The sequence below is a fragment of the Rhinolophus sinicus genome, linkage group LG13 (assembly GCF_036562045.2).
Source record: "Rhinolophus sinicus isolate RSC01 linkage group LG13, ASM3656204v1, whole genome shotgun sequence".
NCBI lineage: Eukaryota > Metazoa > Chordata > Mammalia > Chiroptera > Rhinolophidae > Rhinolophus > Rhinolophus sinicus.
In genome coordinates, this window is record NC_133762.1 from 20,247,519 (window position 1) to 20,265,218 (window position 17,700).

Below are 17,700 nucleotides of genomic sequence, written 5' to 3' on the forward strand. Positions count from 1 at the left end.
GTTCTTCCCCACGGCTGGCTAAGGTGAGGTGATCACACCTCCCCCACCGCTCCTCCGTGAGCCCCACCCATGACTCCTCAGAGCAACAGGTATCTGTGTTGAGTTTTGAGAGTCTGAAATCTTGGCCTATCAGACCTATCATTTCCTCCTTCTCAGCACTTGGATTTGGTTCGTCTACGGAGTGGTAACACCTGGACACAAGGTCATACAAGAGATGGGGTGTTGCCCGGTCTCTCCCACATGGTCCCTAGGGAGCTGTGGGCTAGCTCGGGGGCAGAGGGCCTCCCGCTGAGCTCACGTGAATTCCTTCCCCCAGCTTCATGTTTTTATCTGTTGAAAACAGCACTTTTCTAAATCTGAGTGACTTCAGCTTAATTACACAATCCAAACACCATCTCAACATGGTAAAGATGGGGTTCATTTCCACCCCATCCCAAGAGTCCCAAATTCCAAGTTCTCCATCAGAACATGAGGTCTGCCTTCCAAAGAACTGAAGCTGGTCTGCAACGACAGTCTATGCCCTTCGGTACTTGCAACCAATTTTGTAGAGCTGTCTGGTTCTTCATTTTATATTTAATCTACACTTGAATCTCAACCCCTGGAATCAATTCATGCATTGGCCCCTAATCTTCAAATGGGACTACTCCAATTTTCCCCTCCCACTGTCACTTGGACTCCAGGATCACTTCTTTAACATTCAAGTTAAATGATGCGGAGGGTATGATAACTTCAATATCTTGCTCTTTGAAAAATGGGCAATGGCTTCCTGCCATCCAAATGATACATTTTTATTTCCCAGCCTGCCATTTACTTGTCTGATAACCTTATTTTTCACTACTAAACCACCTCTCTTCACTCTGCCTAGGCAGATCTTATTGCCTCTTTAATCTAAACTCCCTACTAGCATTATTTCCTACAGCTAGAATGCCGTTCATATACGTCTCCATTTTTCATGATTTTCTAAAACTGACTGTCACGCACCCCAAGCGGTCATGATCTCTGGTCAGAGGATGTGTTCCCAACGAAAATACTCGTCACAAGGTGTTTTAAAATTTCTTTTCTTTAGGGGCAGTGGACATGTTTCGCTCTCGCAGAACACAGGTGTGTCCTGCCATCACATTCCAGTACCTCTCTCGACTGCAAGCCCTTTTCTTGAATGGCACATGGGATGCTGTCATCCCCATAATGATAGATGGTGCCTTTTCAGGATGAACAGCTCAGCACATTTAAAAATTAACAAAGGACCGTAACTTCTAAACAACTCTAAGTCTCACACAAACAATGCTTGGATCTCTAGGTTACATATACTGATAGAAACACCATCGAATACATCAAAATTGAGACACAAAAAGACTAAAGGTACATGAAATCGGGTAGTTCCTCTACTGGACGTACCAAGGGGCCTTCAGGAGAGTTTAGGACGGTGCAAGAATTTGCCGGGTTCTCAGTGAGATTAGCTGAATATGCAGGCACTTCTATCTTATGCTGGAGTGGCGTCCCAAAGCCGGAAGTCTTGTGAGTATCCATAAATTCAGTTACTGACGTGGGTTCCATCGTCATGCATATTTTTAACCCTTCCTTTAAACTCTACCATCGCCTAAGCTGACAAGATCGAAGAGTTAAGGGGTCACTCTGCGCGGCGCTTCCTTCTAAGCAGTCACTGCCCACTCCAACCAGAGGGATGCACAACAGACGTTCACAGTCGTCCCAAGCAAATCCTTTAGCATTTCTCACAGTTTTTTGTCATCCTAAAACCTTTTAGGAAAATATTTAAAATCACAAAAGCATTTCTTGAAGCATAAAGATAACTAAGTTTAATAACAAAGAGTTTAGTCTCCCTTTTCCTAAGTTTGTCAAGAATAAGTTTCATCATATACAACCATTCACATCACAAACAAGAAAATCAACAGTAACGATGACAAAACGAGCTGGTCAACTAAGTGCTCATCACTGCCAGGTCCTCTTGTCCTGCTTGAGCCCCGTTTGGTCCTCACTGCGAGCCTCTGCCCGCGTCTGATGCTTCAGTACCGCCTTGCCCTGGGTGATCTACTCCCTCAGATGTGGCCTCCACCTGACAACAGGAAGCCCAGGCAGGCGAGATGAGTACCACTCTGTCTCTGCCCCCAGGGGATCACAGTGGGAGGACCGGTCCGGGGAACAGATGACTACGAGGCAGATAGTCAATAAGATACCAAAGGATGGACAGAGTTGTAGGAGCACAGAGGTAAAGCCAGCTCTAAGTCCCAGGAGAGTGGTGATGCCAGGCTGAGGAGGCCAGCGATGCCCCTCCCTCTACAGGGTGTTCACACCCCGACCCAAGAGCTTGGGAAGGGACTCCCTTGCACGGCAAAGGGAGCTTGCGACGTTATTAGGTTAAGAATCTTGCAATGGGCAAGGAGTCGATTACCCAGGTAGTAATCACACGAGTTCTGATGAGAGAGACCAGGAGCAGTCGGAGCCAGGAAAGAAGGAATGTGCAGATGGAAGTGGCGATGGGAATGATGTGCCCTGAAGATGGATGAAAGGGCCACAAGCCGAGGCAGCCGTCAGAAGCTGAAAAGGGTGAGGTCATGCATTCTCCCCTCAGAGCATCTGGAAGGAACCAGCGCTGCCAACACCTTGACTTTAAGCCAGTGGAAATGACTTGACTTCTGATCTCTAGAATTATAAAATAATAAATTTGTATTCTTGTGAGCCACTAAGTTTGCTATAAGTTGTTACAGCAGCGGTAGGAAACTAATACACTAGGGAGGACTTCAGAGAAGAGGAGAAGTTGGAGCTGAACCCAGAAGTGAAGGAGGGAGCAGATGGGGTAGGACCTGGGTGGGGTGGGTGTCATGCAGGGTTAGACTGATGGGTGGGGCAGGGTGGTGAGTCCAGTTAGACAGCCACAAAAAAGGGTGCCGCACAGGCCAAGGTCAGACAGCGGATGAACGGCAGCCAGCCACTGCCCTCCAACACCGATGAGCGTCCACTCTCTGTGACGCCCCATTTCCTGTCAGTCAGCATCTTCCCAAAGGCCAGGCCTGCACTGTCACCATTTCTGCTGGATCTGTGTTCCAACTGAATTGTTCACTTCTGAATATTGTAAAAAAAAATCAAAAAAAAAAAAATCACTTTTTTAAACACTTAGCCTTGTCTAAGCAACAGCATTGGTACAATTAAAAACCCACAGGTTTCACGGACTAGTTTTATTGTCCCTAACAGACAATAAACTAGTTAGCAATATACATTTAAAACGTTTATCTGAGCACCATCTACCCGTCAGCTTACAGATGATGTTTTGGGAAAGACAGCTGAAAGTGAAGGGGAGCCCCTGAGAGGGGGAAGGAAGGGATGATGTCATCAGACCTGCTTTAGAGATGAATTCTGGGAACGGGCAACAGACCTTTGGGGTCCTTCTGCCAGATACCAGGCCCTTAACAGCCCATGCGTGAGTGACAGCGATATCTACTTTTAAGGAACAGATAGGCAAAAGCTGGGGAACACTAAGGATTGTGAGAGAATGGACAATGGCGGTAACTAGACAGAAAAGGGAAAAAAAGAAGGGAAACAAGCTAAGAGGCCTTAAAATGATTCCGGAGAAAGATGGGTAGGCTTGATAACAAGAAGGGACACGTTGAGGCTGACACACGCAAGTCACAGGGTACCAACTCGTGTGAAGGGGAGGGAGAGTTCGGAGAAGCCTGAGGCAGGCTTCTGTCAGCTCAGGCAGCTATGTGTGTGATGAGCTATTCCAGTCATTTCCAAATTATAACTGTATTCATTAATTTTTCGAATAGGTAATACATTCAGATGCTTCATTACCCAAAATGCACAAAATGGGTCTATAGTGAACTATCTCCCTCCCACCCCTTTCGCCCAGCCATTCAATTCTTCTTTCTGGAAACTGACCTTAACAGTTTCTTAGGTCTCCTTTCAGAAACAGTTGAGGGTAATACAGAATAAATATGTGCAGCTTGCCCCTACGTCCTCCTTTGTTTTTAATACAGATGGTAGCATATACTACATAGCTTTGATTTTTTTCACTATACACTATATTGGAGGTCATCCAATATAAATCTATAAAGTTTTCTCAAGCTGTTTATTTCCTTTATCATATTATATTGAATGTTTGCACTATAATTTATATAATCAGACCCCTACTAATCAACAATGCTGCAATCGTGAACTTTGTGCAATTATCAACCTTGTTTGGAACGTATGTGAGTTTATCCGTAGGATAAAGTCCTAGAAGTAGAACTGCTGAGTCATAGGGTATAAGAAAGCGTGCCGGTTAAGCACGCAGACTTTCAAGCCCGACTACTCGACTCTGCTGATGAGTTTTGCCACCAACAGCATATCATTGGACGAGTCAATTAATCTCTCTTTGCCTCAGTTCTCTCATTTGAAAACTAGGAATAACTTCAGTACTTATAACAAAGAATTTAAAAAATTACACCTATTTATTGAAGTATAATTGAAGTACAATAAAATGCAGAGGGTAAGTTTTCAGTTCAGTAAATTTTGACATTTCATATTCTCGTGTAACTGGCGCCAAACAAGATAAAGAACATTTCTATAACTCCAGAAAGTTTGCTCACGCCCATTTCCAGTTAACTCTTGTGCCTTCCTCAGGCAAACCATTTTAGAGTTCAATCTTATAGATTAGTTTTGATTGTCCTTGGATTTCACATAAGTGAAGCTTTCTTCATTTAACAGTGTTTTTGAAATTTATCTATATTATTTGGTAGTTCTCTTTTATTGCTGTGTGGTATCCACTATACGACTATATCACACTTTGCCCATTCTTATGTTGAGGGATATTTGGGTAGTTTTAAGTTTTTGGCTATTATGAATAAGGCTGTAGTAAACATTTTTGCACAAGTCTTTTCAGAAATATATATTTTTATTTTTCTTAGATAAATATCTACGGGTGGAATTGCTGGGTCAGCGGGTTAACTGACTATGAAAAGAGTCCTCCAAAGTAGTCATACCATTTTACACTCTCAACAGAAATGTATCAAGTTTTAGTTATTTCACATTCTCACCAACATTTTGGCTTGGCTTTTTGGTCTCACCACCACCTCACCGAAAAATGTGATCATCTAAAATTGTCTTAGTTGGATGAAAGGCAGCAAGGACTTCCAGAAGCCGCCTTATGGAACCATAAGACAAATATCAGTCACATCACCACCACGGATCAGGCAAGTGTCAACCTCTCTTAAAACCTTTATCCACAACCTCCCTCACTTTGAGATTCATTACATTTGACTTGCTGCTCTTATTCTTATTGGTTGTCACCAGGACTTGATGTGGCTTTTGCTTTAAAAAAAAAAAAAAAAAGGAGAAAAAGCTTTCTATCAAAAGAAAACTTTGTATTCACTACAGAAAAATTTGAAGAAATATTATTTTGTAGGGAAAAGAAAAATGAAATAAAAACAAAACCTCACCCATAACAACAACAAAAAGAACTTACTGGATAGGTTTGCAATCAGGTTAGAATTAGCTGGGAAAAAAAAATGATTTAAGAACTGGATGAAGGGCCAGAAGAAAATACCCAGACTGAAGCATGGAGGAAAAAATGATGGAAAATACAGAAAAGAGTGTAAGAGACACGGGAAAAAATATGCAAAAATTCTAAACTACAAGTACCAGTAGCCTGAGAATGCAAGGAGAGAACAATGGAGCAAAAGCAGTATTGATGAGATAATGGTTAAGAGTTTTCCACCTTGAAAGACATCAAACCATAGATTCAAGGAATACTATGCGCCCAAGCAGGACAAATACAATGAAAACCTCACTCACCCAAAGACAAGAAATTTTGAAGACCCTCAGAGGAAAAAAATAACACATTAACATCAAGAGAGCAACACAACTGACACCTGATTTCAATAAAAATAGACAAAGCCACAAGAAAATGGGATATATATTTTTGAAGGTCTGAAAGACAGTAAGTGAAAACCAAGAATACTATATCCAATGAAAACAGACGGCAAAATGATTACGACCTGCCCAGAACAGCTAAAGTTAAAAACAACCGTTGGTGAAGGTGTGGAACAAATGGCCCAGATGTACTGCTGGTGGGAACGGAAAAGAGTAGGCCAGCACCTCTGGAAAACAGCATTTTTTTAAGGAAGTGAAACATGCCTTTAAAGCTCCTGGAGCAGCCAGCATCCACAATGGCCCTAATGGATCCCCACTGCTTCTTCTCATGTCCTGTGTAGTCTCTTCCCACAGTGAATGGGGCTGACCGCTGGCATCAACAGGTGACTATGGGAATGACACAGGAGATCATAAAGACAGTGTGTCTTCCGTCTTGGGCTCTCATGGGTGACTCGTTATGAGGAAGACGGCTCCCAGGTTGTGAGGACACTCAGGCAGCTCAAGCCAGCCACGCTGCTCCTCAATTCCTGACCCACGAAACTGTGTGAGATAATACATGTTCACTGCTGTTTTAAGGCAATCTGTTACACAGCAATAAACAACAAATATGCCTATTAATCAGAAATTCCACCCTCAGGTATATACTCAATAGTAACGTGTATATGTCCACAAAAATAACTGCATGCAAATGTTCACAGCAACTTTAGACACAATATTTCAAAACTGGACTCCATTTAAATGTCCACCCAAAGGAGACTAGATAAACAAATCATGGTCTATTCATACAATGGAATACTGCTGCTTAGCACTTAAAAGGAACAAACCACTAGTATACACAAAAACATGGATGAATCTCAAAAACAGTACTTTAATGAGTAGAAGGCAGCAAAAATGAGTACATGTGACTCCATTTACAGGAAGTTTAGAAACACATATATATACTCCATGGTGACAGAGTCGCAAGGGTGCTTAGGTAGCTGAGGGTGAACATACCAGGAAGGGGGCTTTCTGGGGTCAGGGGAATGTTCTTTATCTCGATGGCACTTAAACAAGTACAAGGTAAAAATCCACTGAACTACAGATACATTTTATTGTATGTAAATAAAAGCTCAATTTAAAAAAAAGATGAAATTAAGACATTTTCAGATACACAACTGAGCTCCAAGAGTGTATTAAAGGAAATACGAAATGGTTCAGAACAAAGTAAATAATCCCAGATGGAAAGCCAGAAATGCAGGCAGAATGTAAAGCAATGGAAAGAATAAACGTGGAGGAAATCGACAGGAATGTTCAGCGTATAACAGTAATAAATGGCCATTGAGGTCTAAGTTATGGAATTAAAATACACTAAAAGAGAATAAAAGGCAGGAAGTAGAGAAATCGATTTGAGCTCCTTGTATTGTTGTAACATGGCATAAGTAATAATTTATATTAGACTCAAATAAGTCAAGGATGCATAAGATAATTTCTAGAGTAAACACTTAATAATAAAAGAATGTATAATTACCAAGATAATGAAGGGGGAAACATAGCATTAAAAACGAAACAGAGGGCGGCCGGTTAGCTCAGTTGGTTAGAACGAGGTGCTAATAACACCAAGGTTGCTGATTCGATCCCCACACGGGCCACTGTGAGCTGCGCCCTCCTTAAAATAAAAAAAAAAACAAAAACCAAAAACCAAAATTCAACAAAAAAAAACACCCCAGGACAGATAGCATAAGTAAAAAGCAATGTGTAAAATTGTAGGTTTAAACATAAATAGATCACTAATTACATTAAAAGTGAAATAATTAAATATTCAAATTAAAAGTCAAAGTTGGGGACTTATGAGTCCAGTGATGGTGGCCGAGCTTGTACTGGAACAATCCCCACAAACATGACAAGCAGAAAACTCGCCCTACTGGCTGGAAGGAGAGATGAAACAGAGACGATATGTCCCGGAAATGAAGGTGTTGCAGAGGGAGCTGCAAATCTGTAACATAAACTCCTCGCAAATCCATGGCTGACTCCTAAACGCCACACACAATGCGGGAGACTCCAAGGACAGGAATAGCTGGAAGTCTGACAAAAGCTGAGCAGGGACTTAAGCTGCTGCCAACTGCAGGAAAGAAAGACCCAGGAGCTTGAATCCTGCCGTGTTCCAGGGCCTCAGTGAACACCATGAGTGAAACCTCAGGTAGGAGATACCTTAGAAGTCAAGATTCTAGGAATAAGGATTTGCCATAAGGTTAGAGGCAACAGTCCAATAAAAGAACCATCCTAACAACGTGGTTAAAAGCAAGCTTCCACAAGTTCAAAGTTAAATCGACCAGTCCAATTTAACTTTCTGCTAAAACAAAACTCAGCTCTCCTCAGCAGAAGATAAGAGAATCTAAAACCCCTGCAACGCATCTTCTGCAGTGTCCAGTATACAAGAAAACATCACTAGATATGTAAGGAAATGTGACCCAAGGTCAAGAGAAAAAAGAGTGAATAGCAACAGATCCTGAGCTGGTCCCCATGTCGGCGCTGGCAGACACGTACTGTAAAAGGACCTATTATAGATATAATTAGGACTTAAAGCAAGATAGTCATATTGAGTGAACAGATGGGGAATCTAAGCATATGAAATATAAAACAGAACCAAATGAAAATTCTAGACTTAAGGACAGTATCTGAAGTGAGAAAAAAATACACTAGATGTGCTGAACAGACAGTAGAAGAAGGGACCAACTGAACTTAAAAACAGATGAATAGAAATAATGTGATCCTAAGAACAAAGAGAAAAAGATGGAAACAAAACTTATCCTCAGTTACCTGTGAGATAATATCTAACAGTTTAACATGTGTAACTGGAATCCCATAGGCGGAGCAAGAAAATAAGGTAGCCAAATTATTTTAAGAAATAATAGCTGAAAATGTCCCAAATAATAAATTTCTGACTCAAGAAACTCAGTGAAAACAGAAGATATTATGCACCTAGCATATTACAGTAAATTGTTGAAAACAAAAGATAAAGAGCAGATCTTAAAAGCAGCCAGGTAATAAAAAGACACATTCCATATATGCTAAAGGGGATGACAGGCCACTCGGCAGAAACCATGACACAGAAATTTAAGTTGAGATGGCTCAATTAGATGTAAAGCTAAACTGTGAAGAAAACAGGAAACTATCTTTGAGACCTTAGGGCAGGCAGAGCTTACCTAGAGAGGACCAAAAAACTATGAACCAAAAAAGACAAAATCGATAACATGGACTTCATTACAATGAAAGCCCCTCTTCAACAGAAGACATCATTAAGAAAGGAAAAGGCAAGCCATGGAAGAAAACATTCACAATAAACATACCTGCAAAAATATTCGCACTAAATATACCTGACAAATGAGCCGTATTTGTAATATATAAAGAATTTCTATAAATTTGTAATAAGACAAAAACCCCAAATAAAAATGGGCAAAAGACTTGAATAGTGAATTCATAAAAGATGTATGAATGATAAATAGGCTCATGCAAAGATGCTTAATGTTATCAGTCATCTGGGAAACGCAGATTACAAGCACAGTGAGGTACCATTTTACACCCATAGGATAACTAAGGTGACAAAGACAGACACATACCGGGGAGGATGCAGAGCAACTGGACTATCTCTACACATTGCTGGGGAGAGAGTAATATGATACAACCACTTTGGACAACCGTTTGGCAACTTATTAAGTTATAGATGCACCCACCCTATGAGCTAGAAATTCTACTCCAACGTAGTTATTTACCCAAAGGAAATGAATGGCTATCTATGGCCACAAAAAGAGTTGTAAAAGTATTTTCACAGCATCTATATTCCTAGTAGCTCTAAACTGGAGATGACCTGGATGTCCGTAACCAGGAGAATGGATAAACCAATTGTTATCTAGTCATATAAGAGAATATTACTCACCAATTAAAAAAAGGACCATGACACATGCAACAACAATACTGAATCTCCAAAACATTGTTTTAGGGAGAAGAAACCGGTCACCAAAGAGTACATTCTGTATTATTTCATTTATGTGAAATTCAAGAACAGACAAATTAATCTATAGGGACCGAGATGACTACAGTGGTTGCTTAAGGGAAGTGGGATTCACATAAGGAACTTTCTGAGGTAGTGGAAATTTCTGGATCTTCATTAGGCTGGTGGTTATACGGGGTATACTTAATGGAAATCAGACCATGAGCTTACAAAACCCACCTAAAACATAAAGGTTAAAAACAAAAGGATGAGAAAAAGACGCACTGACCAAAGGAAATACTGTTTTTATATCAATAATAGACAAACTAGATTTCAAGGCAAAATGCATTCCTACAGCTAAAGAGTGTATTTTAGAATGTCAGAAGGTTTGCATTATAAGTAAGATACAAAATTCTAAATCTGCAGGTATTTAATGTAGCTGCAAAATCGATAAAGCAAAACTGAGAGAATGAGAAAGCATAAACAGACAAATACACAAACATAGTGGGAGGCTTTATCCCACTTCTCTCAGTGACTGATGGATTCAGGTAGACCAAAAAACCAGCAAGGATAACCGAAAATATGAACAAGATGATTAATAAACTTGACCTAATTCCAGTCATAAAACACGGCACCTAATGGTTCAGAGCATATAATCTTTTCAAACACATATGGATCATTTACCCAAATCAACATATGCTGAGACACACAGAAAACTCTATGAGATTTTAAAGGATTTGAATCATATAAACTATGGTCTGTCATCTCAATATATTGTGCTAGTAATTATTAACGAAGTTAACTAGAAAATTTCTCCATGTTTGGAAATTGAGAAACATGCATCTAAATGACACTTGGATCAAAGATGAAATCATAACAGAAATTGAAAAATATTTTAAACTGAATGATAATGAAATTATGATATATAAGAACTTGTCGGATCTAGCAAAAGCCATAGTTAAGGTTTTAAAATATAAGGAATACAACTCAAAACAACAGACAGTGGAAATCAGTGATATAATCATTTATATCAAAAAGTTAGAAAAAGAACAGCACATTGAATGGCACAGGAGCAATAAATTGGAGCAGAAAGTAACATGAAATAGAGAACAGACGTACCCTAGAGTTGATGAATGGCAAAACTAATGTCAGGAAGGTAAAAGGGATAGCAGTATAGATTCTTAATATCTGCATGCCAATTAATCGGAAAAAGTATATGAAAGAGTCAAAATTCCAAAAAAACCCAAAACAAAAAACAAAAAATCCACTATTAAAACCAATAAAATACAAAATCTGAATAGGAATAATCTTACAACTATCAGAGACACTGACAATTTAAATTCTACTACACAAGGAGAACTCGCAGCCCAGATGGCATCACTGATGAATTTTACTAATTATGTAAAAAGATATAAGAGCAATTTTATACAAACTCTTCCATAAAAGTTTCCCAACTAGTATTATAAGGCAAGCATAACCTTGGTAGTAAATCTATCATGTACATTATAGAAAGGAGTACTACACGACAATCTCACTTGTAAATACCCCAAAATCCTGAAAGATAATAGCAGACTAAATCCAGTGATATATAAAAAAATATATATATATCATGATCTAAGTGGATTTGTTCCATGAAAATTCAACAATGTAACTTACCACATTAACAGCATAAAAGAGAATAATTATGTGATTAACCTAACAGATGTAGCAAAAAAATCTTTTGATAAACCAGTAGTAATGTAAAAAAAATCCCAGCAAATGATGAAAAGGACAGTTGATAAGGGGTATGCACCAAAAAAACCTACACATATAGTTAATGGTATGATAGTGAAAGCTTTCCCGCTAAGATTCGAATAAGAATGCCCAGTGTGACCATTTCTAGTCAACATTGTACTGGAGATCCTACTTGATTCAATAAAATAAGAAATAAAGTTTAAGGAGTAGAAATGAAGATATATCAAAGCAATAATATTTAGCACATTAATAGCATAAAACGATATTACAACATCAAACCCCTTGGAGTAAATCTAATGAAAGAGGTCCACGACAAGTCCACTGCACAGAGAAGTAGAAAAAAACATTAGAGAAAATAAAGAAGCCTAATGAAGGGAAGAATAATCTATGTTTATATACTAGAAAATTCACTATTATGAAGATGTCACGTCTTTCCAAGTCAATTTATAAATTCTGTGGAATGCCAATCAAAAACACAGCGGGGATTAGTGGTTGCTGTGTGTGAAAACTGGCAAGATGATTTTTAATGTTTATATGGAAATACTACAGGCCCAGAACAGCCAAGATACTCTTGAAGAGTAACACAGAAGAGACTCACATCACTGGACGTTAAGACTTATTACAAAGATGCAAAAGTTAAGAAACTGTGATATTGGCACAAGGGCAGAGGAAAAAAAGAGTAATAGTCTCTTTAAAAGATCACTGACTAAGGCAAAAAAAGTGTATTGTGGGTTTATAAGATGCAGAAGTAATAAGATGTATGACAATAACAGCACAAAGGCCACGAGAAGGGAAATGAAAGCATAATCTTGTAAGGTGCTTACAGTACAGTATATGTAACATTGTACATTACTTGCAAGTGGACTGATAAAGAAGTATACTGCACATTCTAGTGCAATCACTAAAATAATAAAACAGAGGTAGAGCTAACAAGCCAATAGTGGAGACAAAACTGAATCATTAACATGTGGCAAACAGAAATATAGCAAGATGGTAGATTTAAACCAAACCATATTGATAGTTATAATGAATAGAAATGGTCTAAACCAGTACTAGACAACAGAGCTTCCTACAGTGAGGACTGAAAGGTAGATAGCGTGGCTGAGGAAACAAGTTTCAAATTTTAACTTCAATGTCCATGAAGCCACACGTGTCTACTGACTACTGTATTGAACAGTGAAGGTCTTCTAAACACTCCAACGAAAAGGCAGAGACTGTCAGGGTATATAAAAGCAGGACCCATAATGCTGTGTATAAGAAACCCATTTAAAGTATGTAGCTATAAATAGGACAGATGTAAATAGATGGGAAAAGATATGCAACCACTAATCAGCAGAGAGCTGAAGAGTCTGTATTAATTAATATGAGACAAAATTGAATTCAGAATCAGGACTGTAACCAGGGAAAAAGGACATTTCATGATGGTGAAGGGGTCAAGTTATCAAGAGAAACAACAATGCTACATGTAGATACACTCAATAATAAGAGCTTCAAAATACAAGAACAACACTTGATTGAACTAAAATGAGAAATAGACATATCCTGAATTAGGGCTGGATTTCAAACACTTTTTACTGCAAAAATGAGAGGGTTTCAGTAAGGATACAGAAGACATTGAACAGTGCAATTAACCAAGCTGACTTATTTAACATTTATAGAACACTCTACACAACAGCAGCAATACATGTCCTTTTCTAGCACACATTCATAAAAACCATATTCCAGGCCATAAAACAAATGTCAAATGTAAAAGATTTGAAATAATAGTGAGAACTTCTCTGACCACAATGGATTTAAACTAGAAACCAATCAAAAAATTTCTGGAAAATCCCTGAATAATTGGAAGTTAGAAAACACACTCCTAAAAAACCAACAGGTCAAACAAGTCACAAGGGAAATAAGAAATACTTTCAACTAAATGAAAATGAAAACACAACATACGAAAATCTGTGGAATTCACTTAAACCAGTACTTATAGGGAAATTTATAGTTCTAAATGCTTATATAAGGGGGGAAAAAGCCTGAAAAAAAAAAAATCAATATTCTAAACTGACAGCTTAAAAAACTAAAAGAACAAACTGAGCCAAAATAAGCAAATGAAGGGAAAAAAATGAAGATAAAAGCAAAAATCAATGAAATAGAAAACAGAAATATGAAATCAAAAACCGGTTCTTTGAGAAGACCATTACAATTGATACACTTACAGCCGAACACATCCTAAAGACATTAAAAGGATAATAACAGAATATTATGAATAGCTTTATGCCAATAAATTTAAAAAATAGATACAATGGACAAATTCCTTGAAAGACACAAACTACCAAAGCATACTCATGGAGAAATGAATAGGCCTGTATTTATTAAAGAAACTGAATCTGTAGTAAAATTCTTCTGACAAAGAAAACTCCTTGCTCACCTGGCATCATTGGTGAATTATACCAACTCTTCAAGGGAGAAATAATACCAACTCTATATAAACTCTTCCAAAAAAGCAGCAGAGGAGAAAACACTTCCTAACTTCTTTAATGAGGCCCTGATACCAAAACTAGAGAAAGATATCACAGAAAACTACAGACCAATATTCATCATGAACATGGAGGCAAAAAGCCATAGTTAAAAACATTTTAGTAAATCAAATCCAATAATGTATTCAAAATGCATAGTAACCAAGTGAAATTTACCCTAGGATTGCAACATTGGTTTAGTATTTTAGTGTCAATTGTTGTAATTCACTATTTTAAGATTAAAAAAGAAAAAGCATAGGAATAGTTCAAAAGATGTAAAAAAACCCACCTGACAATTCAACACAATCCTTATAAAAATCTCACTGACTTAGGGATAGACAAGAACATTCTCCACCTAATAGTGGGTACTTACAAAAAACCGAGCCAGCTATCCCACCTAATGATAAGACTGAATGTTTCCCCCACCCCCGAGATCCAGAATAAGGCAAGGAAGTCGTCTTCCCACTTCTCAACAAAGTATTGGAGGTCGTGGCCAACGTGATGAGGCAAGTAAAAAAAATACAAGGCATACAGATTGCAAAGGAAAAATTGTTGGCGTTTCCCAAACATCTGTCCATCCCAGCACACTTGAGAAACCAACGTTCCCATTGGTGACCGCAACTCACTAGTGATTTGAACAGGGGAGGCCAGGTCAGCTCCATGCACGTGTACTGTGGGGGGAGGGGCCAAAGCATGTAAACACCTGAAAAAAGCCTCAGCTTTGAAACTCCCTGCTATGGATGCAACCTGAAGCCATGATATGAATGAGGTCATCAAGCAACAGTATGAAATAGGAGGGGTCTAGTTGGGAATCATACAGGAAGGGAGGATATCAAAGGAGGAGGAACCAGAGGAGACTGAAGGGAAGGAAGCGCCCATGGAGGTAAGAGGAGAAGGGGAGGCAGGAAACTGGGGCAGTTCACACCCAGAGCCTCAGGTTCTTTCATCTGGGCCAGCTCACTCATTTACATTCTTGCCTGGCTCCTGCCAGCACTGGAGTTTGCAACTTTTAAAGGGGCAAAAAGCAGTACTTGAATCTTAACAGGTAAACTCCTGGGACAAAGAAGAGAAACGGCCCCTCCTCCCCAGCACATGCAATGCACACAGGTGTGGAAAGGGTGTTACTTGGTGTGTGTGTGTGGGGGGGCAGGGGAGTCAGAACAGCATGGAGGGAGCTGGGACCAGACTGGGAGAGGTGTCCCCTGCCATAGACTCGAGCCAGGATATCAGACTTGTTTTCAAAGCTCAGAGAACTGGCTGGAAGTGGGAGAGCAGGTGGCACGACAGTCCAGGCCAGGCAGGACGAGGGCTCTGAGCTGCAGGCTGGGAGGAGGGTCCCGGTCCCAGTGACGGGGCAGAACTGACATGAACAGGGCTGGGGAGCGGAATGGGAGGGGAGAGGGGTGTGAGGACAGATGGCTAGGATCCCAGGACTCCTACGAACAGCAGCGCTCACGGGGCACTTCCTGTGCCAGTCCTGTGCCACCCAATGCTCCCCACAACCCCAGGAGGCACGCGTTCCTGTGATCTCCCCACTCCAACAGCGAGGCTCAGTCAATTGCCTAACAATTCTCGCCGCTGGCGCACGGTCCAGGCTTATGTTTAAGTCCAGGCGGTGTGGTTCTCCTGCACCCACACTCTTCCCCCATCGGGCCCATTCAGGAAGGCCGAGTATGGGAGGAGGGAGCGATATAGGACCGGAGGAGGGATAGACACCGAGTTCTGCAGGCAACAAGGTCCAAATCATGGGTTGGAAACATGGGCCTGGCCCTAAAGAGAACGGCTGCAGAGTCGACCCGGAGTCTCGCAACACAGGTGAAGCTGAGCTGTGGGAGGGCACGAGAGCACGACAGGGACTTGTGGAGAAGGACACAGCGTGGGGAGACCAACGTGTGCGAAGTAAGCGGGAGGAGAGGCAGGAGGGAACAGTGAGGCAGAGTGTTCACGGACACAGGGAAAGAACCAGGGAAGACAGGGGAGCTTCCTTCTAAGACGTCGTGTGGGGACGTGGGAGCCACTGGACCTCCAGGGCCTGGCACCCCCTCCAACACGCCCAGTCCCCTCTGCTATTCACTGCCAACCAGTGAACTTGCACACTTCAAAAACTTTTTTCCCTTAAACTTTGTATTGAAGTACAGTCCACTCATCTTTCCGTATTTAAATGCCAGGGCTTCCAAGTGCTCTGTACCTTCACTGTTTCCTTAGGAGTCAGTCATTCCCTCAGGCCTGGGTTAGGCCCATTATATGCTCTCACTCACTCTACATGTCTCCTCTGTAGCACAGAAAATAGTCAAACAAATAATTTCCTGTACACTAATTATGGAGTATGTGTCTCCTCCTTGTAGGTCAAGTCCATGAAGGCAGAAACCAAGTTTATCTAAATCAGGGGTTGGCAAACGTTTTCTGAAAAGGGCCAAACAGTAAATATTTTCAGCTTTGCGGGCCACAGGATCTTAGTCACGACTACTCAACTCTGCCACTGCAGCCCCAGAGCAGTGGAGACAATATATAAATGAATGGGTGTGACTGTGTTTCAATAAAACTTTATTCGCAAAATAGGAGGTGGGCCAAAAGGCCATAGTTTGTTGATCCCTGGTCTAAATCACCAGCACGCTGTCTAGCATCTGGCACATAGTAGGCACTCAATGAGTGAATCAAGGAAAAACAAGCCACTGGTTTTGGCAGGTGGATGGAAACCGGCACCCAGGGAAGGTGGTTTCAGGGGAATGCTGGGGGTGGAATCGAGACAGTGGTGGTTTGAGGCCTGTCCAGCAGTTGAGGAAGTAGTAACTTCTTTTTTAAGAGCTCCACAATTTGAGCAGCGGCTTGGGGACTGGTACTCACTTTATGGAGCAGGATAGGAGCACAAGAAGGCAGGGCTGGGGAAGAAAGGGGAGACCTGATCAAGAGGGGGGCGCCAGAGCCCAGGTGTGTGGAGGGTTGCTCATGAAGGAGGAAGACACCGGCTGAGGTTGAAGAAAAAGAAACAAGGAAAGGCGGAAGGAAACAAGGGGAAAGTCTTGCGTTCCTCTTTCCTGTGAAATGTGAGCGAAGACAACCTGGTGAAGAGAGCGGGGACCCCCCAGCATCTGTCAGACTGGGGGGGCTGACAAACAGGGAGGCGGGGACGCCCAGGATAGGGCGTCAGGCCGCACCAACCGCCAGAGCTGTACCCTTCACTGTTCTCTCCCCTTTTGGAGACAGTGTGAAGTGTATCACTCACTGAGTCACCACTAGCACTCCTTGCTATCACTTCCTGTCACTTCACTTTCCCATGCAGGTAGCAACAGGCAGGCCCTGAGGAAGGTGAGGTCATGCTTTAAACATGTGGACGTACCCAGTTCTTTCTAGAAGGATCTTGAAAGGCATTTTAATTTCACCAAGTTAGTGGTGGTTTTATCTCCATGCCTTCAAATGTGCATGTGTACACGGTAAGGTATTTCTCCATTAGGCAGAACAGACTTTCTCTTCAAATGGAACAAACCATTTGATTGGGGGCTTGCAATATAAATAGTGTAAACGCTATTCAGTTTTACAAGCCTAACATAGTATTAAAACCTATGAAACACAACTTTTTGCAGAGAAAGTATTATTACAATATTTAAATACCCAGAAAAGTTTTCTCTATAG

At 40.8% G+C, this 17,700-nt stretch overlaps 1 protein-coding gene across 1 annotated transcript in view; it reads right to left on the reverse strand.

Moving 5' to 3' along the window:
* RAB22A (RAB22A, member RAS oncogene family) overlaps positions 1–17,700 on the reverse strand; it is a 38,455-nt gene that overhangs the window by 18,900 nt on the left and 1,855 nt on the right. The gene's annotated exons all lie outside the window — the stretch shown is intronic.